Source organism: Sander vitreus, chromosome 16 (assembly GCF_031162955.1).
Source record: "Sander vitreus isolate 19-12246 chromosome 16, sanVit1, whole genome shotgun sequence".
NCBI lineage: Eukaryota > Metazoa > Chordata > Actinopteri > Perciformes > Percidae > Sander > Sander vitreus.
The window spans coordinates 16,410,993-16,432,636 of record NC_135870.1 but is presented as its reverse complement, the minus strand read 5'-3'; the positions used below and the strand labels follow the sequence as shown (position 1 = coordinate 16,432,636).

The 21,644-nt window shown below is 40.0% G+C and overlaps 1 protein-coding gene across 4 annotated transcripts in view; it reads left to right on the top strand.

Moving 5' to 3' along the window:
* The window catches only part of strbp (spermatid perinuclear RNA binding protein), an 84,997-nt gene that overhangs the window by 25,440 nt on the left and 37,913 nt on the right, over positions 1 to 21,644 (top strand). For 3 of the 4 annotated variants that reach the window (XM_078272316.1, XM_078272317.1, XM_078272319.1), the window contains exon 2: positions 3,885 to 3,986. The exons of the other annotated variant lie outside the window; for it this stretch is intronic. The gene's annotated coding sequence lies outside the window, so the exon portion shown is untranslated. The remainder of the gene's footprint in view (positions 1 to 3,884; positions 3,987 to 21,644) is intronic. 4 annotated transcript variants of the gene reach the window in all.

Sequence of the window (21,644 nt, the reverse complement as noted above, 5' to 3'; positions counted from 1 at the left end):
GGTTACCTGCACCTAGAACCTAGGACTCTAACTCGCATACATACACGCGCTGGTCTCAAAAGTATTATAACTGAATTCTATCGAAAAATTGTTAATTGTTTTTTTAAAACATACCTTATTTTTTTAAAACACATACACATATGAAGTGTGTATGCAGGAGCATCACTGTAATGAAAATGATTTATAACGGAGATTATCTGGATTAGGATTACATGTAATATTTTTAAATTGAGAATGAGGTTAGGCATACTCCCTCACATCATAATTACTATTAGAGTGTATGAATATTAAAAAGGGATTGTCAGTTTAATTTTATTTCACAAATTGAATAGCAAAACTAATGTACAATTAGACAGAATGGTCTATTATATTTTTATGAAAGCACTCTGGTGTTTTACAGTGAGATCAACTAATGCACTTTCCATGACACGTCAATCTCACTTAGACTGAAAGTTAAAGATTTACCACATTTTCACTGTCTGTAATATTAATACAATAATCTGATTAAGATTGTGATTAAGAAATGACTAGATAAGCAGCATTTCGTGATTAGCTTCATGCTAATAATAATAAGGCCTGGAGCTGTACCAAACATAATGCAATGGTGGTTAGAGACAACACAAAGTAAAGTCAGGTTATTGTATTGTAAAATAAAGCAGATAACAACCAGACAACCAACACACTGTAAAGCTCAGGAAACCTGGGGAATTGTTGACAGTAATGCAGCTTCAGTTGTAATGATGTTCAGAGAACACATTTGTGCAGCACAATAGAACTGAAGCAAAAAATGGTAGCATTGTTTTTTAAACATCCACTTTTATGTAATGTTCACACTTGATTATGTTTATTACTATTGGCTGTAGCACTCTACTAGTCTGGCTAATGGCTACATCACCACACATTACGCTGTGAAGGCTCCAGCTGATTAAACAGCCCCTTTGATCAGGAACTCTCTGAGTGATTCACCAGAGACAAAGGTATTGCGAAGGCACCTGTGCTCACTAGAATCCATACATAGATTTCTGACATTGCGAGGGTCGTGAAATGTTTACCATGAATTCAGGGGCTGTGGGTGAGAATGATCCTATTCATACCATGATTCATACGCATGGAAATGAACAGCTTAATGGTGGGGTTGACTCATAGAGCTGGAGAGTGCTTAGCTTTATTCAAGGAGGTAGATGGAGAATGCTCTGCCCTGTTTTTTGTCATCAAGCTGATGGGTCTCATGCAGCATATGGACCAGAATGCACAACCCTTAGTAGATGTAAGATGGACAGACACATCAGACCCCTCAAAATGTGTGTTTATGGTGGCATGTACATTTGTGTAAACAGTTAACCCATGGGTTTTTGTGTAGATTTCCATGTTTGTGTCTACGTTTATATGTTCACAAATGTGTGTTTTCTGTTACATTTCTTCCAGCTTCTCTGATTAAAAAATGACAATCAGCGACACTGGCAATCTCTCACTAACAAGCTCAAATTCTTACAGGTTGTGTTTTATGTACCTAGTCAGGTTCTTATACTGTACCACCTACTGCAGTATTAAATAATGTCTTTGTTCATGCTCCATTGCACCAGTGCTTCTCAGTTTGACACCTTGCTTCTTATTTCTCACTATCAGTAATGGTTTACAAATGACATGTGAAGAATGGGCAAATTAGATTATACTGTCGGCTGAAGGTTTATTTTTCTTTCTCGTGAGCACTCTATTGAGAACACGTGTCAGTCACTGGAGACCATTATCTGACAGTACGTCTCCATTAACCTCTCGCTCAAGTGCTCTGCTACAGTACAGAGGGAAGATATAAAAATCTGTGTATGAGTTTTTTAATTAATATTAATCTTTAAAACTGATTCACCACGCCTGTTAGAGGTGTGAAAAATTATTTTCAAGTCTGACCTCAGGCCATGCTTTGCCTTTGCCTAATACATCTGCCCGATTTTCTGTGAAGAATAACGAGATAGAGATTATCTTTAGATATAATATTAACATCACTCAATTCAGTGTGGCTTTATACAGCAGTTTTGTTTGTGATCTGATCAATATTCAGATTCCATATTTAATAGGCCTATATGATGTACAGTTTATAATATTTTTTATCAAACTGCAATTACTATTGCAGATTGCTGACAAACAATGATGATCCATCTTTTGCTTGTCTGTCCTTTTTGATTTGCTAGTTGTACAAGAAGTGTGTGTGTGTGTGTGTGTGTGTGTGTGTGTGTGTGTGTGTGTGTGTGTGTGAGTGAACCTACCGTAGGACTCTAACTTGCATACATACACGCACTGGTCTCAAAAGTTTTACAACTGAATTCTATCGAAAAATTGTTAATTTTTTTTTAAACATACCTTTTTTTTTTTAAACACATACAAATCTGAAGCTGTGTGTGTATGTCTGATTTGTTTGTGTGTGTGTGTGTGTGTGTGTGTGTGTGTGTGTATCAGAGTTGTGAATAGACTTGCAGTTAGAATGTGACTGGGAACCAGTTTGTCTTGGAGGACTACACATCCATTACACCAACCAACACCCACCTCAGTTATGCTCTATTATACAAGGTGTGACCACTTCCCCAAACAACACAAGGCAAATACTGTAGATGTGGTATTTGATTGTCTTGGCTGTGTGACTGTGTCTCACAGTATGTGTTGGCTGTATCAAGTTTGTCAGGATCATCACTGTCAGACTTGCTACACATGGTGCCTATAGATGTTTTAGCTAATAGAATAAAGCGGACACTGTGGCCTCTCTAAAAACCACAACCTAATTATACTAATGTTTAGAAAGTAAAATGTAAAAGAAGATATAATAGTGCTTTACAGGGCAGCCAGTAGCTCTTAAGTTGTTCTTAAGTGTCACTGTAGCTTTGTTTCACAGTAAAGTATCAAATGACAATGGTAGTTAAGACAATGGTAGGTTTGAATTGAGAATAGAAGTAGCTTAAACCACTTTAATTTATTTAAACTATTTGTCTGTTGGTAAATTAATTTTCCATCCCAATGAATTAAAGTAAAAAAAAACCTTCCCCAATGCCATGCTGGGCATATAAAGAACAATGCCCTATACAAGCTTGGGAGAGAGTGTTTTTCTCAAAGTCCTAGAGGAATAAACTGCAGCATTTTCTGGAAATCTTTGATACAGTGCTATATGTTTCAGGCTCGTTCTCTGTAATCTGTTTGCATGGAAAGCAAATGTGTAAATGGAATTGATGCTGCATGCATGTATTCTTAAGAGTGGCACATATGCAAATAGAAAAGGGAGGGCCAACTTCTTCAGGGGCAGGGTCTCAATGTTCTGGTCAGTGAGTGTTTGTACACTTCTGTGTTTCTGTTTCTTCTTATGATTTCTTCTTTTACTCTTCTCTTTTATCCATGCTTCCTTTCCAATGTTATTTTCATTTTCCTAGCCCTGTCCCCTCTGCCCTCACCAGTCCTCCACTGCCCTTACAGTCGATGTTTTCAGGAAGGAGAGTCGGAAGTAATATACCAATGAGGGTCTGCTGTGTGCACAAGTGAATCAGTCATACTTTAATGCAAAATAATGACTCTTATCGCACAGAGATTAAATATGCACTTCCCTAATGGAGGTGTTAGTCTTTCAACCTCTCATCTCTCAGCGTCTGTTTAGCTCTCTACTTCCCTCTCTCTTGCCTTAGTTAGATAGCAGTGGAGTGTGTAAGTGCATATGCGTGTGTGTTTGTGTGAGTGTGAGTGCGCATGAAATGCATGATACTTACATTAAGTACACAAGCATATTTGTATTTGCACCTCATTGTTTTTACTCCCCCTTTGATGGCAGCTGGTCAGGGTGTCAAGCTGAACATGATCCTTAAGTGATGTCGCACTGATGTTAACTGACCTTTGAACCTTTGTCTTCTCAGGTACTAAACCCTGCCTGCTCTGACACTGTGACTCCAGACAGACACACTGGCTGACAGACGCTGAAAGAGAAGGCAGATAAACCGATTGTAGGACAGAGGGAGGTGAGTGAAAACAATAATGGAATCCATTTTCATCTCTCCGTCTGTATAGCTTTGTGTACTGTATTCAGTCTGCTGCAGGATTGTTGGCTCATTGTTTACAGAGCAGCTTAATCAGCCAGAAAACAACACATATCTACGACTCTAGTTTTTGTAAAAGCCTAACACTTTTGTCTCTCTGTTTTGTCTCTCTGTTTTTGTCTATCTGCTCACCTAAATGTATTCTGTACGCCTCTATGCATGTATTTCTGCCTTTCCCATCTGTGTATCTGAATAAGCCCCACGTTCATCTTGTGGTCTGGTCCTTAGTATTACAGGCGGACATGAGGAGGCCTTTAGGTTAGACACCATTTTTGATCACAGCTGATCCGGGGCTGTGGTCCACGTGGTTGCTGAGTTCACTCACTGCTTTGGTAAACTGCCTACTTGTGTATGTAAAGTAGCTTTTATGCAATTCACTCAGCAACCTTCCCCGCTATCATCTCAGTGGGAGTGTTTTGGGGTCTGCCTGTTTGTGTTTATGTGTAAATAATTGATTGCTGTAGAGGTTTTAGTGGATCGCTGTTAAGACTGAACCAGTCAGGAAAGACTCCTCAGTGTGCACAACATAACTATACCATGTCTGCTGCTGCTCAGTGGACTCTCTGTGTTGTCTGTGGTGGCCTGTTGGTGTCACGTGTTTGTACTACTGCTGCTGTAAGGATTAGATGAGGAATTTAAGAACCACAGAAAATCTATATAGACATTAAAGGTGGAGTCTGCGATTGTAATCTAATGCACTTTTTGTTAAATTCAGCAATTATCTCCTCACAGTCTGTGTGTGCGCTGAAAAACAGCTGGTGTTCATACACAGCCCTAGCCTGGCTCCGCCCTCCTACGTACTTACGCTCAATTTTCATTTCCCTTCAGTACTACGTCTGGGTTTGTGGTATAGTCTTGGGTTTTCTCCAGCCACATTTTTGGCGGTCCAATCAGCGAACAGAGGGAGTGGCTGAGAATGATGACGTTGAGGCCGTGCGCTAGAGTTGTAGTTCCGTAATGGTGGCGGAGAAAGATGCGAGCGAAGCCATTCGGTCCGTTGTGGCAGCGCTGCCGAATATCCAGAAGTTAAAGCCCGAGCAAGAACAATCTTTGCTGAGTTTTGTTGGTGGCCATGATGTTGTGGCCCTCCTCCCCACGGGGTTCGGGAAAAGTTTGATTTTGAGATCAAATATCAAGATTAATATACCATTTAAAATCATTTGTTTAAGTCAAAATACCACACGTTAGTTTGAACTACTGTAAATTGAAGATGCCACTTTGACCTCTGGTAAATTGTGATTGGCATTTTTCATATTTTATTTCACATGTTTTAAACTTAATGATTAATTGATTAAACAAAAAAAGAATAATGTATATATTATTTTACATTATTTGATAATAACATCTGTAGCTGTAGCCCTAGTTTGTATTTTGTTTAACAGATTCAAGGTAATAGGTCAAACAGTGTTTTCTGGTTACTCCACATAGTGTAAAGAAATATTTTCACTTTCACATAGAAGCGTAGTCCCGTTTCTTTCCATCTGCTTCTCTTTTTGTCACACTTTTCATCTGCTGCCTTATCCTTGGTAATTTTTTTTATATTGGTAATATTTCTTTATGGTACTTGGCCTTCTATCACTAAATGTCTTTATTTCTTTCTGCCTCCTTCCTGCTTTCTCTTCCCGTGTGTCTTTTCTTTCCTCTTTCTTGCCCCTTAGCCGCAGTGTCCTTGAGAAAGCAGTGACTTTGCCGGTGAGCGCAGCAGAGCACATCTCTCTCTCTCTCTCTCTCTCTCTCACACACTCACACTCACTCACACACACACACACACACACACACACACACACACACACACACACACACACACACACACACACACACTTGGTAGGTCCATTGCAATACTGTCAAGCAAAACCAGCCTTTACAAGTCTCTTCTCTTTAGTCTCCATACATAATTCATGAACAGTAAAATTGGCTGTATTTTATGCAAATATTGACAAACCTATTGCAGAGAAAAATTCACAGTCTTTTATTGTGTTGAGCACAATTTTTGCCCACATACTGTTTTCAGTAACATCAAGTAAATCATCAACAAACTGCTGATACAAGTAAAACATCGCAAAGTCATGGCACATAGAACGTTCCTCAAATTAGTTGAAGTGAAAGGGAGTTGTTAAGTGAATAGATATTTTTCTTTATTAATGCTTGTGGCTGCTTGTCAATCAGACCCCAACAATGCTGCTGTGTAACATAAAAGATGACACTTGGTCCATTAAAAAGACAATCAATAATTCAAGGTTCCAGTTAAATTCACTCCCTTGGTTAGACGATGAGACTTGTAAGAAAACAGGATTTGATGAACAAGTTCAATTACTCTTTCTCAAGGTTTGTTACAGAATTCGGACAAATTGCCTTCAGGTGATACTGCAGTAAGCATGCCAGCATGGAAACACGATCCCTCCTCATTAAAGGTGCCCTCCACTAATCTCAGATCACGACGGCCCATTGTCACAGTTTTCCGTAGCTTTTGAAATATAGATGGAGTCTGATTGTCTGGTTGTAAGATGAGATGTTATGGTCTCTTGATGCTTTTTGTTCTCATTGGTCTCTGTTTTCCATTAGAGTTCATGGAGGGCGTATTGGGTCACTGCTTTTTCCTGCCGTCTTACGTGTTTTCTGTTGGAGATCCAGTATCTCGTGGTTACCTAGCTGCAGTGCTTTATACGGCAGAAGTGTTTTTGTAACTGCATCCTGAATGTTTAGATGACAGTCAGATTGAAGTTAATACATTGATACACTTATATGTATAGTACAATACTCTGCAATCATTTCTATTCTATCTTTTTTATACTATTAAGACTGTTTTATCTACATTACATCTACATTAACACACTTGTGCCGCCATGTTATCTCTCTCTCGGACTCTGTCTTTCTCACTCTTCGTTATGTTTGTCCCACGTTCAACTGAAAATGCTTCCGTAGCCATGGCGACCAATCCCAAGGGGAAAAGTTGATGCTGAATCTCTTTCTCACTCTCTTCTCCCTCCTTTGTCTCATGCCCTGTTGCAATCTAATGCTTCCCTCACACACGTGTACACACACACACACACACACACACACACACACACACACAGAGAATCTAGAAGTAGAACAGATGCAGTTTGTGAGTCACATGTTGTTTTGGTCCTTTTGGCACAGAGTTCAATTAAGCACTGATGTAAAATAAGTGACCTGATTGCTGAGAAACACTAAACCCAGGGACTGAGTTAAGGATCTTTTTCCATCTTTTTTCTGTTTTCTGTTCTAACTTTCTTGCTTGTCAGTGACCATGTCTGTTACAGTTGAACCTTTGGACATTTAACACATACAAAAGAGGCTGAAGGAGGAAGATTATTGAAAAAGAAGGAAGATAAAGTGAGGAGAAATCTGAATCTTGAAAAAGAGAGTGCTGTACTGACAGAGTGAGCTGTTAGACATCAGCTCCAGAAGGGTGTATATTGCACATGTTGGTTATTTTGAGGTGTTTGTATGCCTCCTCTGAAATGGGTAATTACATTTAACTTGGTCCTCAATGACAAAGGACAAATTCATTATTTGTATCATCTAAACTTGTAATTAGACCTTCCTTATTGAAATTGGACAGGGCTCTAGAGTGCGACCAAAATTTGTAAGGGTGTGACTAAGATTTTTCCTAGGTCGCACCGGTGCACCTAACGTCCTCACATCCACTGCCTCTCCACGAACGAAGTAATGTCGTTTATATCGATATGGTTTAATGTTGCGTTACATGACCCATTCCTTCTTTAAAGCCGTGCCTGTGTTTGGATCTCTTTAAGACTTCGGCCTTTATTTTGATAGGACAGCTGAAGACATGAAAGGGGAGAGAGAGGGGGGAATGACATGCAGGAAAGGGACGCAGGTCAGTGTCAAACCTCTATATATACCAACTGAGCTATTTGGGCGTCCTCTCTCTCTTTTAATCAGTCTGTTATTGTTGTTGAAAACAAGTGAAGGAGCCCTTTCTTTGCATTTTATTTTAATCAATCTGTTTTAATGAAAGAGCTTGTGAAAAGTGGCTTTGACTTAAAACTGAACATTTAGCCCACTTTGTAAAAAAATACAGAGCTATATATTGTGTATCACCATTCAGCGTTAACGGCAACGCAAGGAAAAATTTGAGTGCGCCTACATTTTGTGAATAAATAAAAAAGTTAGGTGCACCAGTGCAACCAAGGCAAAAAGTTAGTCTGGAGCCCTGCTGGATTTAAAATGATTGGAATTATCCTTTAATCTGTCATTCTTAATCTGTGGTTTTAATGGAGGTGACCTTGGGCAAGACACACTAAAAGTGCAGGAAATACAATTTTGTAAATCCATGATAATTATGGAATTGTGAATTATTAATGGCAAGTCCTGTTCCTGTGGCTAGGAAAAGTTTGTTTTAATATTAATATAAAACAAGTGTGAAAAAGACAGTTGAAATGAATAATTTCAGCCATGGCTTCTCTGGCTCTTCTTTGTCTCCCTTCACTTCTCTTCATCCTTTCTTTCTCTTCATCCCTGCCTCCCCTTCCTTCCTCTCTGTCCCCATCTTGGAAACAAGTTCTCTCTTCATCCATTTTCGTCCTTCTCAGTTTTCCACTTTCTTCCCTTGCAGTTTCTATTATCCCTCACTCTTTTTCTATAGCCTCGCACATCCTACCTTATGGCTCCATTATTCTTATCTAAACAGTAACATCCTGTCATTCAACCCTTTTCACCATCTCTCATTCCTTTATGTTATCCTGATTTCTATCTTCCTAATCTCTCACCCTCCAGCCACTGCACTCACACAGTTCCCTCTCTTATTCCCTCGTTTCTAACCTCCCCTACGCTTTTTCTCCCTCTCTCTCACCGTATACATCCCCTTTAATTACGCCCTTCCTCTTCTCTTTTTCTTTCTCTTCTACTGTTCCTTCCTTTCTCCCTCTCGGTCCCTCCGTCTTCTCCCCAGAGTCGGAGAGACAGACAGGAAGGAAGTGTGTAATGAAACATCCACATCGAATACACTGCCCAAATTGACCTGGAATGAATGGAGTCACTGATCAGCTCCAGCTAAAGCTGAATGCACAGAGCTGCCTAATGTAGCACGCATGTTAGGAATAATTTCACACAGGATAAGAACACAAACAAGTTTACTTTGTCTAGTCAAAGTATTTTATTATTAGTCAGCTGTATTTGAAAAAATAGCATTACAGAAAAATTACTTTTTTCTGCTGAATTCTGCCTGAAATCGATACTTGGCAAAGCCCATGAATTCAGTCATTTCAGCTAAAGGAGGAATCAATCTGTATTCAAGAGATTTTCTTCTCTGTTTATAGAGGGAACAGAGAGACAGACAGTCGAGACAACAGCTAAAGAGAGTGAAAATGATAAAAACTTGGACAAACACACAGAGACAGAATGCCAGGATGCACTATCCCAAGTCACTGAAGTTGTTCTGTTTATTAATGCCCAAAACTGAGATTACGTCATTCTGAGTCCATCCTGTGAAATTAATTTCTTAAAAATACTTGATCCTTCAATGTGATTTGGCTTTCGTAATACATCACGCTAATCTGCTCATCTGCTACCACCTCCCACCCACACTACTGCTTTTATTAATGAAAATGGACAGAGATAAATAGAGAATGGACATACCTCTGGGATATCAAGCTCTAGTGTGTGTGTGTGTGTGTGTGTGTGTGTGTGTGTGTGTGTGTGTGTGTGTGTGTGTGTGTGCGTGCGTGTGTGCATGCGCGCGCCAGCTTGCTTGCCAGTGTGTGTGTGTTTGTGTAGAAGTGAGTAGAAGCCCATTAGGGAATTAGTCCACATCTGGACAACCCTAGCTGTCCTCGTGTGCTCACAACTCGTAACATTTCAGAATTGGGAGGGTTGTAACAACATTACATAGACAACTTCTGACAATCAATTCTCAATTTTCTCCAAATTATTTGAGAGACCTGTTTGGATGTCTCTGTGAACCCTTTTTATTGGCTTTAACCTTACCTCAGCTTTGAAACTCATTGTTTCAATATATTTACAGCATATCAAGATAGTTGTTTTGTCATCGATACCGCTGGACCAAACATAAGGTTTAAGGTCAAATCTACACACAATCCATCTTCAAAGTTTCTATAGATATAAGTTTTTCTTTCTTTCTTAATCTCACCTCTTTTGTTCCTCCCTACCGCCCTCACTTTTTTGTACCTAGGCCTATGTAACCTTGCTTCAAAATCTATGAATGAGTTGATGGTAAATCGATGTGTTTTGGTAACACTCTTAAATTGCTATTTATTCATTTGTTTTTTGTATATTTATTTATGTATTATTAAATAATAGTGATAGTCTGGAAACCTCTCAGTTAAGTTCTGATTTCCAAGGGGTGTTAACAACAGAAGTAGACCAAAATGCCTCTGGACTTAATTGAATGGACCTGCAACTAATCAGAGCAACGAAACATGTGACACATTTCAGAATTTGAAAATAGTACTTCAACACAAAGTTCCACATTAGCTGCAGCTATATTGGTTGTTTTCGAAAATGCCTCAACAGTGCTCCTCTTTACTAAGCTAGCTACTTTATGCTCGCGTTGTGTTCCCGATGTCATCACGTATTTTGCGTAAAACGCAAAGGCTCCGCAAGTTGTTAGTCATGGTATCAAACCCGCTTCATATGAGATAAACGCTTGTGATTGGCACGGTCAGGATATGGATACGTTCAGACGGGAGGTGTACCAGATGTATCTGCTAGAGCAAATTAAACATGAGCTTGCAGATCCGTCTGGTTAGTAGGATGCAGCAGCAAAAGCCCACACTGTTTTTTTTACTTAAATTTGACAGCTGGCGTTTATGTGACAAGTGTTTATAGCCACTTACATATTCACAAACCTGCTCGGACAAAAACACACACACACACACACACACACACACACACACACACACACACACACACACACACACAAAGGGGGTGGGGGTGTGACAGCTTTGTGTGTTGGCAAACATGAGCTTAGCAATGAAGAGCCTTTCAAGCAGGATTAAGCTGCTAAGTGTCAATGGACAGACAACTAGGCCAAAGACCACTAGGATATCACTTACACTGCAACAATCAGTGTCAGTGTCAGTGTGTGTGTGTGTGTGTGTGTGTGTGTGTGTGCGCGCGCACACGCAATAGTATGTAAAGTAGGTACAGTAGTGTGGTAGATTAATGGTAAAAAACAGAGGGACACACACTGTACACACATTCACAAGTCTTCCCTATGACTATGGACTGTGAAGCCTCGGCAGAGCCATGGAAGGACCATCTGTTCCTGCTGAAATCAGCACAGCAGGAGCCTACCACACACACACACACACACACACACACACACACACACACACACACACACAGTTGTAGCATGCTTCAGTTCTGGCATAGTCTATTTATTCCCCATGCTGACGCAGGACTGTGTGTGTGTGTGTGTGTGTGTGCACGCACGTGTGTGCACGTGTATGGCGGCGACGTTTTCAGTTAAAAGTAAGGTAACCCATATATATGACAGGTGTGTCTGAGATGACCAATGCTAAGCACATAAGATAGATAGATAGATAGATAGATAGATAGATAGATAGATAGTCTCTCCACCGTCAGCAGAAATTGTGCACACAAACGGCTATTCTCCATTTTAATAATTGACCGAGGGGAGTTGCACTCCCCTGTCAATGTTATCTATTTCCTTTCCAGAAGCAACATCAGCGTTTCCTCTGCTTTCTGTCATCTCATCAATACTCTGTGCTTCGACCTCCCCTGTCCTGCACCTGCACCGAGTCAAGACACAACCACAGTGTAACATATGCAGGGTAACCGAGCATCTTTCTTCAAGGCATGCAGTGAACACTTAGTTCTGTTGTTTTAGAATTATATTTGATGACAGGATCACAGGGAAGCCTGTGTAAATATAAAGAAGACAAATGTGAAAATGGTAACTAAGAGGAGCTCATCAGAGGTCACAGAAATCAATGACTGGGTTCAAAACTTGACCTGACCTCGTCCTGCTGATGATATGGATTAGAATACCAATTTTCATCAATAAACCAAAGCATGGTCATTCATCCTCATTTTTTAAAGCTTCATTCTCTGCATTCTATGCATCATATATAGAGTGTGTTTGGTTTCTTATAGTGGACATTACTGATGCACTTTTGAATGCAGGCTTTCAAAAGAAGCAAAGATGTAATTAAAGGAAATTGCCATTGGACTGTTGAACATTGTTATTGTGGCAGAAGTGGACCTACAGTAATTAGTCATCACACTGAGCATCTTCTTTTTCAATGAAGGTCTTTTATAAAGAAAACATTGATGCAGAAAAACTTGTTAATCTCATTGTTGGATGTTTTAAAGTTCTGTAAATAAAATAAAAACCGAAATGGCTTACATCAGCATCTCATAACAGAAGACACAATAAACAGACATAGACAAATAAGGATGACAACCAAAATGGAACGTGATAGACAGAATCAAATGTATTACCAAATATACTGAAAGACTGAACAAGGTGTTAATAAAACAGCAGTAAAACATAAGAGAAATAGGAGGTAAAGAGAAATTGGAACAGACCGGGTGCATAAGTTGAGATCAGCTGGGAAATCAGCGTGGCAGTCAGTAGGAGAAGTAATTGCTTTGGTGCATGTGTGTTTAGTGGAGTCGGTGTGTGTCTACTGAGATACCGAGTAGAATCATGCTCTCTTATTCGGGCGACTGATCTATTCATCCATGTTCAATATACAAAATATGTGGTCATTAAAATGGGATTGTTCCCCCGTGTCCCTGAAAATAACAATAACAGAAGTTCTAGTTCTGAGAACAAGAATCGAGAGCCATAGTTTTAAATAAATGTATGATGTTTTAATGAGCCAATTCCTGACAGTGTTTTCAGGCCTGTTAATTAAAAGTAGCCATCAAGGCATATACATTCTATACAGTGTGTACATAAACCTTTTTTGGCTTTGAGAGACGCACCTTCCCACCATCACCATCACGCAGATGCAGTACATACCTGACACCATATCCCTGGTGGTCTTTGTTCTAATATCCTATCAGCATGTGTCGAGCCCGCTGCATTGTCCTGCATTAATGAGACATAATGCAGACAATATCTAAAGCATGTCACTTACTCCTGGTCACGTCTCTACTACTGTATATTGTAGTGCATGAACGCTATTACCTTTGAGTAGTCTATGGCTGTCTTCAGTTGTGCGTGTTTTTGTGCTGATGAAACTTAATAATTTGTGAGTGGGGAAAACAATTGTACTACTAATACTGTAAAACAGCATTTCATTACAACAAGTTCAGTCTCAAGATCTGTGGAACGGTTAACAAACTAGCTGCTTTCTCTTAGTATTAACTTTTCCTTTACATTTCTATTAAAAGAGCCCCTCACTAGTCTACCACTCTTTGTTCCTTTCAATGTACTGATAAGTTAGCATTGCTTGTTTGTTTATTGCTATTGCTGCAAGGTTCATAACTCAAGGATTGGTTGGTGGTGATTGGTGATCCCACCAAAGCAGTTCCATTCATAAAAAGGATGACTGGCTTACCTGCAACCTCAACTTGAGAGGGCTATTGCAGTTTCTAAAAGCCTTGCACTTCCTAATGCTACTTTAAAATATGTTGTTTACATCTTTGCTTACAGGGATTGGTTTGTTTTCATCACCTTTAATGGTCTGTGGGTACATGAATACATACCGTTTGCATTTGTGGCCAGGAGCATCAGTGTATGGTCTTGTAGGGTTCAGGATTCCCAAGCCCTCAAAATGTATGAGGTGTTTGGTAGTGGCCCTGTCACTTCCTCATATTTTGATGACTGGCTGATTATTTCCGCAATTCGGGAGCAAGCAATCAGGCACAGCCTCCTCCGCTATGTAAGCCATTAAAGCCTCACAGTGAACTAGCAAAGGCAACTGTACACTTCTCTGGGCATGTCTCTCAACTCTCAGTGAAACACAAGTTTGTTTGGCTGCAGGGCATGTTGAATGCAGCCTTCACAGTAGTGCCATTGGACCTCACTCAGATCTGGATAAATGGTGTCCACATAGAACACCAAACGTTACAAGAAATGGAGGGGTCAGTGTCCAACCTTTGCCTCGGCCCTAAAACCAGGAGGAGGAGAACAGTGTAACCAAGAGGTTTCCCTTTTAGGTGTTTCTCTTTCCGTTTGTCTGCAGTTTTCCATCAGACTTGTTATCCTGCTCCTCATATTCTGACCACTTTCAAACCCTGGTTACTGTTATTGTTTTCTTTTTCTTTGCATGTCTTATCTGCACAATAACTACTTCCTTAATTCTAGAAAGGTATGTGAATGTAGACCTCTGTCTTATCTGGAAAGAAATGAAAGTTCTTATCGGAGAAAGAAATCCTTGTTTATTTCTCGTAGGGAAATCAATCAGTTCATGTTGGAAAGGAAAAGCCCTCACAGCCTAAGGTTGTATACTGGACTGCTTGGTATCACACTGAAAGTTAGTCAGGTTAATTATCAGGATGGTCAGTTTGTTTATCTTAATCTAATCCATTGTTTTTGTTGGCATATTTGTGGTACTAATTATAATATGCCTGATGGATTTAAATTGTCACAGAAATCCTGCAGCTGGAAGGTAGTATTTTTTATGTGTAGCAACTTGTTTATGTTTTAAAAGGCAAAGGTCATAACTACTTACTATCAGCAAAACTATGAGCACACACAGTGCCACACTTATTTATGTGGCTTTAAAAGAAGACCCTCAACCCTGCTTTTTCAGCCCAGATTACATTAAAACATTTGCTACATCTATTTTAGACAGCCTGTTTGCAGTCCAGTCTGTTAAAGTGTGCTATACTGGATATACAAGCATTGTAACTGCTCTGTTGGCAGCACAAAAAGGATCAAAAGAAAGAGTGGAAATAAGGAAATAGGTGGGGAAATGAGATGCTGTAAATTTGGAGGAGGGGTGAATAGTAAAGTTAATGTGAGAAACGGACATGGAAAGGAAATACACAGAAGTTTGTAGAGAATCTTGCTGTCTCCTTTGAACATGTGGGAGCTTTTCTATGCAACCTCTCTCTGTCTCAGCATGCCTCTCTCTGCTTGTAGCACTGTCTGTGTTTCTGATCGCTTGTCTCTCAATCTGTCTTTCTCTGTCCTGCTGTCTCACCATTGTAGAGAAATAGCCAGGCAAACCGACATCTCCGTCAGCAAGCACTTGTTTACACAATACATGCTTCTTCACAACAGAGATTGTTAGAGAGAGGTGTATGAGAGCATGATTCTGCATCCATTTTGTTCATTGTGCGCCGCCTGCTCCTATGAGTTTCATTATTTGTGTTTGCTGGTGTGCGTGTTTGTCCAGCTCATTACCACAGACTTTTGCAGATGTTTTCCCAGATGCAAACATTATGGCACCAATAACCCCGGAGCCAGCCACACACAAATTAGTACAAATAAAATACAGACAAACAAACAGCCCTTTTCAGGTGTATGATGTTAAAATATGGATCAGAAATAGCATTGGTGAGAAAAGCATTCATGAGAGCAAAAATACCATACCTCGGAAAAGTTATGAGAGAGATAAATCAACAGTGATGCTCTAAAATAACTTCAGAATGACACAGAAACTCAGCTGCCAGAAACATCACCCATATTTGTACCTGCACAAGATTAGCTTTATAGTAGGTCTGCTCCATTGGAGTGCATAGAAACGTCTGAACAGTTGTTGGTTTGGAAAAAGAAGAGTATGGCATGTGACAGCAGGGCAAGAGCTGGAACTAACGCACATAGCTAGTACATGATACATACTTAAGCCCATTACCTTATTAAGGATCCGTCAGCACCTGATTATTTTAACACTGCATGATATAGATGGTAGAGGTGTCACGATTCTCCAAATCCTCGATTCGATTACATTTTTGATTCTAAGGTCACAGTTTGATTCGATTCTCGATTTTTACATTTTTAAAGCACAGGTTGCTATGCCATTTTTAGACTAGACTTTTATGCAATATAATATCTGACCTGTTGTTCGCAATGTACCACACTACATTGTCAAATTTAAAACATTTATTAACATCATAATGTAACAACTTATATCTATAACCTGCCATCTAGTTTCTCTTTTGTAACTGCAGTCTTCTTCACAGAAGATGACATTCAAGTTCACAACAAAACAAACAAAAAACAATAAAAAAAATGTCCATAGTCTTCTCTGAACAATTAAGTGTCTTAAACTATTTCCGAACAGTTGAACATATACCACACATGTTAACTGCCATGTTAGTCGTGCTGCCAGTGGAAGAATATGGTACAAACACATAGCAGAGCTTGCAAACTGTGGCTTTTTTGTCGACAACGCAAACGTTGTCAACATAATTCACTGGAAATCCAAAATACTTCCACACCGGCGACTTCAGTGAAAGAGGATGGGGTTCAAGTTCTGCCGATGGGTCTCCATCCAGTAAAATGAATGGACAAAGTGACGCCGTAGACTTCCATGGAGACCAGTGAAGTCTGATCTCACCGGTCTCCAGACCAACTGTCTGAAAGTTGGAAGTCTTCTGGTAGCTGTGCCAAGAGAAATCTCAATCATTCAGAATCTTGCAGAGACCGAGAGCGTAGGTATATGTAAGGAGATAACATCGGCACAGGCTAATTATTGCTAACATTAGTAATTAAACTTAAACAGCTAATGTAAGTCAAAACTGCCTGCAAGCTTCTCCTGTACTATACGGTAATTCCTCTACTATGCGACAGTAAGTCGTATTACAAGGTAATGCAGCCTTTTATACATTGTCGTGTTTCTTTAGAAATAAACAATGGACAAATAGAGTCTTTAAACGCTTCAGATGTAAAGTTATTCGCTGTCAAAGTGATGCTAAAATGAATGGCAGTCAATGGAATGCTAACGGCAGGTGATGGCTTGTTAGCATCAAAACGTCTCCATAGGAGGTCCGCTTTGGGGATGCGCACTTACCCCCTTAGTTGTGTGTAGCTGGTCTTCTTCTGCTACTGTGTGTGTAGTAATCTAGCCCATTAGCGCCGCCACTGGAGAATCAATCAGGAAATGGGTTACCTCTAGCAGGCTACACGTGTGTTTTTTTCTGTTTTTTTTTCCCGCTTGGCAAGCTGACCGGACGTGACATGGGGGCGTAGATAGATAGATAGGTAGATAAAACAAGCAATTTGAATGTTAAGTTCCGTGAAGTTGAGGACCCAAAGGCAGAGAGCAGGCAGGCAGGCAGGAGAAAGTTGAAGTTGAGGATTTATTAAACCAAAACACAAAAAATAACCAAGGGAGTCCAGAGAATAGCTGACACACAGAAACACAACCTGAACAAACACATACAATGATCTGACACAGGACAAGGGGAACACAAAGACTAAATATGGAGGGTAACGAGGTAACAAGAGGCAGGTGACGCAAGGGCTGGAAAACAGGTGGAAAACATCAGGCAATCACAAGAGTGGGAAAACACAGGGAGTAAAACTAGACAAGACAAGACCGAGAACAGACTATCAAAATAAAACAGGAAACAGAACATAAAACAAGACCAATAATCACACAACAGAAGGAAACAAGACATGACAGAAAACTACAAAATGACAGGAAAACAGACCACAATAAGACAAGACAAAACACCAAAACCATAACATTGAAGACATCACATTGGGCTCTGGTGAAACTGTGATGGGCAGTCTCTAATGTTTTTTTGACATTTTATACACTAAACCATTCATTATTTTTTAATTGGACGTGCATGTGCAAATGTAGGTGGATGTCAGAGCCTTCTCCACAATAAAGTAAGACAATAAATAAAGGGTAAAGAAAAGACAAGCAAGGTGGAAGATACATGTGAGATACATAGATTGATGTAAGCTTGTATAAAGTAAATCAGTGGACTCTGTTTGGACTTTGTGCGCGAGAGAATATCTTATTCCAAACTGTAGTGGGAAGCTTTTTCCAGCCCAGGGCTTTCTCAGTTAAAATCACACTACAGATGGTTTTTGTAGTAGATCATTAGTGTTGGGGTTCTCTAAAACTCCCTAACACAGAAAATATTAATTTGGTGTTTTATTATTCATATAAAGTGCCAGCACATTTTGGTTGTGCTGTAATGTTAGATTTGTGGCCTGTAACCAGCCATTATTTGAAGGTCCTTTTTGCCGGTGAAATAATGACAGTGTGTCTTGAATTTTGGTATCCTGCTGGCACTGTGGCTGCTGGATGAAACACTTCCAACTGTGCTATAATCATCATCAACATCAGTACGGCTGACAATCTCAATCAAAACTCTAAAAGGGAATACAATGTGAAAATAAGCTCCTCCAACACTAATTAGCATGCGCTCTCTTGGCTTTTGTCAATCCTCCCAGTTTCCCTTCACTCTGTCTCTTCCTCTGCTCATCTCATGTGATGGTTATCTGATGAGAAAAAATGCTGCTAATCTCAGCAAATTCCCCAGCTCTGCTATCTCTTCTTCATCTTTCAATCACTTCTCATCCCTCGTTTCTCATGCTCTGCCTGATTCCCTTCGTCTCTGTTGGGAAAATGGGATGTTATGTGTGTGTGTGTGTGTGTGTGTGTTTTCCCTTATGCATTAACTTGTAGAAGAAATATATTCAGTAACTATGGAACCAAATTGAGGTGATGGTGTCTGTGTGCAGGACCAGTGTTAATGAGGCCGGGCCTCTGCCAGTTTTTTTCTCCTTTCTCCTCTCCTTCTCTGGAGAAAAATACAAAATCGCACACTAATGACCCACGATGATGGTGTGAATAAGAGAGAAGAAGAAAAATGGAGAATGGATACTGGCGGGAGGCGTACAAAATGAGATGGACGGTGGATGCAGGTAGAAATGTAATAATTGGTCAGTGTGAGCCCAAGGAAGACAAAGCCACAAGAGGATTTACGGACAAGCTGGCATCTACAGTTCGTACAGGCGACACGCAGCCATGCATGTAAAAGCATGGTCGTCCCCTCAGTCGCCCTCAGTCCCACTGGGAGACAGAGGAGGGTGGGCAAACTGTTCTGTAGGCCAGTTATTGTTGTTTTGAAGATCCAGGGCTTCGTTTAAGCTTTAAAGACAACACAAGCATTCTTTTTTGTTCGAATATATTTTTTGTTGACGGCATATTTCTCATTCGTGTACACATGATTTTAATTAAAGAAAAATGAGAAGGAAAATGCCATGAGAGAGAAACAAAGGGAGGGAATTGGTGTTGTTGTTGTTTATCACTGAATTGCTCTGATAATGAGAATCGAATGGGAACTGGCACATTGTTATATGCTTTTTGGCAGGGTGTTTGTATCTGGGTCTGTGTTTGTGTGCATGCAGTATAATCATGTGCATACAATCCTAAGTGGCCAAGCCATGTTGGAAGAGAGCTTACCCCCCTCAGGCACAGAGTGTTGGCTGTAAGGTAACTGTGTGCATAGACACAGACACTGTTGCTGCCAGGTGTGTTGAGGAGGTAATTGCCAGTGTGGCAGGCCAGCGGGCAGTGGCTTAAAGAGGGACAGCCAAAGAGAAAATGAGGAGCAGCCTCTGGTGGAGTCTGTTTGCCCGAGGGGCCAGCTCAATATCTGCCGTAGTTGTTCATCTGATTCCCCCCTGTCCCCCTACACCGCTTCGTATTCTGCTTATAGTTTCGCTCTTTTGCCCACTCTCTTCGTCCTACTTGCTCCTGTTCATGCACATTTCCAATTCTCTCCATTTTTCTCATTTTTTTCCTTTCTTCAACTACTCATAGCATCTTTATCTCTCTCCTCTCTTGCTCTTGTTCTCCCTGGATCCCAGCGAACTTTCATTGAGAGGCTGTGGCTTCACCACAATTTAATCCCCCAGCAGGTCTACTCCAAGAGAGACCACCAATCATATGTGTTTATCTTTTCTGTCCCCTGACAGCATCCAGATAGAACCCTGGATGTATGTAGAGGTGATGAGATTCTCTACACATTAGAGACACTGTTTACTATTTATCAGTGTAAAAAAAGAAAAATGCCAGTGATAGTTCTGCAAGGTACACCAGCAGAGATCAGTCTGGTGTCTGTAATGGACTTTAATAGATGCATGTGTACTAATTTTCAGAGATGATAGGTTTTGCAGATCAAACTGCTCTGGCACCATAGTGGTAAAAAAATTATTGAATGTTAAAAATGAACAATTCAACAATGATCAACAGAAAATTTATCTGCTACTAAGTGAGGATTTGCTGTTTATTCTGTTTTATTTAATTGTAAACAGAATATCTTTGCGTTTTGGACTTGTGGTAGGACAAGATAAGACATTTGAAGATGTCACCTTGTGCTCTGGGAAACGGAGGGCCATTTTTTCGTTACTTTCTGATATTTTGTAGACAAAACAACTAGTTGATTAATGAAAATTAAAAGGGCACTCGGAGAGTGCAGACATCCACCAAGGCATGCCCTATCTCACAATGTTATCGCAGTGTGAATTTTCCCAGTTTGGAACTAATTTTTCTGATTATTTCAACACCACATGAACGTAGCACAGACAACCATCATAGATTTCAGTGTTTTATTTTTAAATCTCATTTTAGCTCAGTTTTTTCAACAGTAAGTAGTCACAGGTTGTTGTTTTTTTTTTGTCTGTGTGTTTGCCAAAAATGTTGCCACCGTTTTCATTAATGAAATTAATACTGCTGCACCTCCCACACCAGCTCAAACAGGCAACGCCTGAATCTGGAAGACCTTTGAGAAGTCAACTCATCCACTCGTGTGTGAACACATGCACAGTTCTATAAATGTCATTGCTCTGGTTTGAGAGTGACCAGATGTGTCTGTGTACTGTCAGTGGTGATGCTGTTGACATTTCATATTGTGAATAGGAACGTTGTGTATCTGTTCAGCTCGGCTTGCTCCACACTGATAAAACTGGCCTGTGTTTTCATAGCAACACCAGATGTTTACTTTACTTTACGGAGCCCTGAGACGAGCTAAAGGTAGAAGTCACAAGTAGCTTTATATAGGTTCAAGGTTTGTATTACAATTAATTAACTTTTTTGGAAAATCATCAAGTCATTATAAGAGGCATGGAAAACCATAAAGAGCTATATTTGTATACATCCATTTTCATTATTACTTTACTGTCACCTCTGTTCACTGAAAGGAACAAAAGCAAGGAAAAGATAAGGTTGGAACCATTACTGTCACAAATTGTATTGGAAGAAGCACTCTGTAGCACAGTGGTCCAGCTCTCGCCAAGCACTAAACATTGTAATTTCAAGTCCAGTTCTGAGTTTCTTTTTTTGTCCCTTTTTTCCTGTCGTCCTCCTTACTGTTCATCACAGTGTGATTTGGAAGTCCTGTACAGTGAAACACAGTACTTGCATGATAATTTTTCTCACAATGTTGTCACTGCTTCTTCTATAAAGTGGTAAGAAATGTCACTCACTGGATTCATGGTTGCCATGGTATGGACTCACTGTGGTACCTTTTTTCTATAAACTAAGTATGTGCATATACCATTTTACTATATATATGTAAATGTAAAAGTCATCGTGTATTCTCTATTTGAATCTAGTGACACACTCATTTATGGTCCTGTATGTCCAGAAGAACAGAAAAAGCGTATGCGCGTGTGTGTGCGCGGGGAAATAG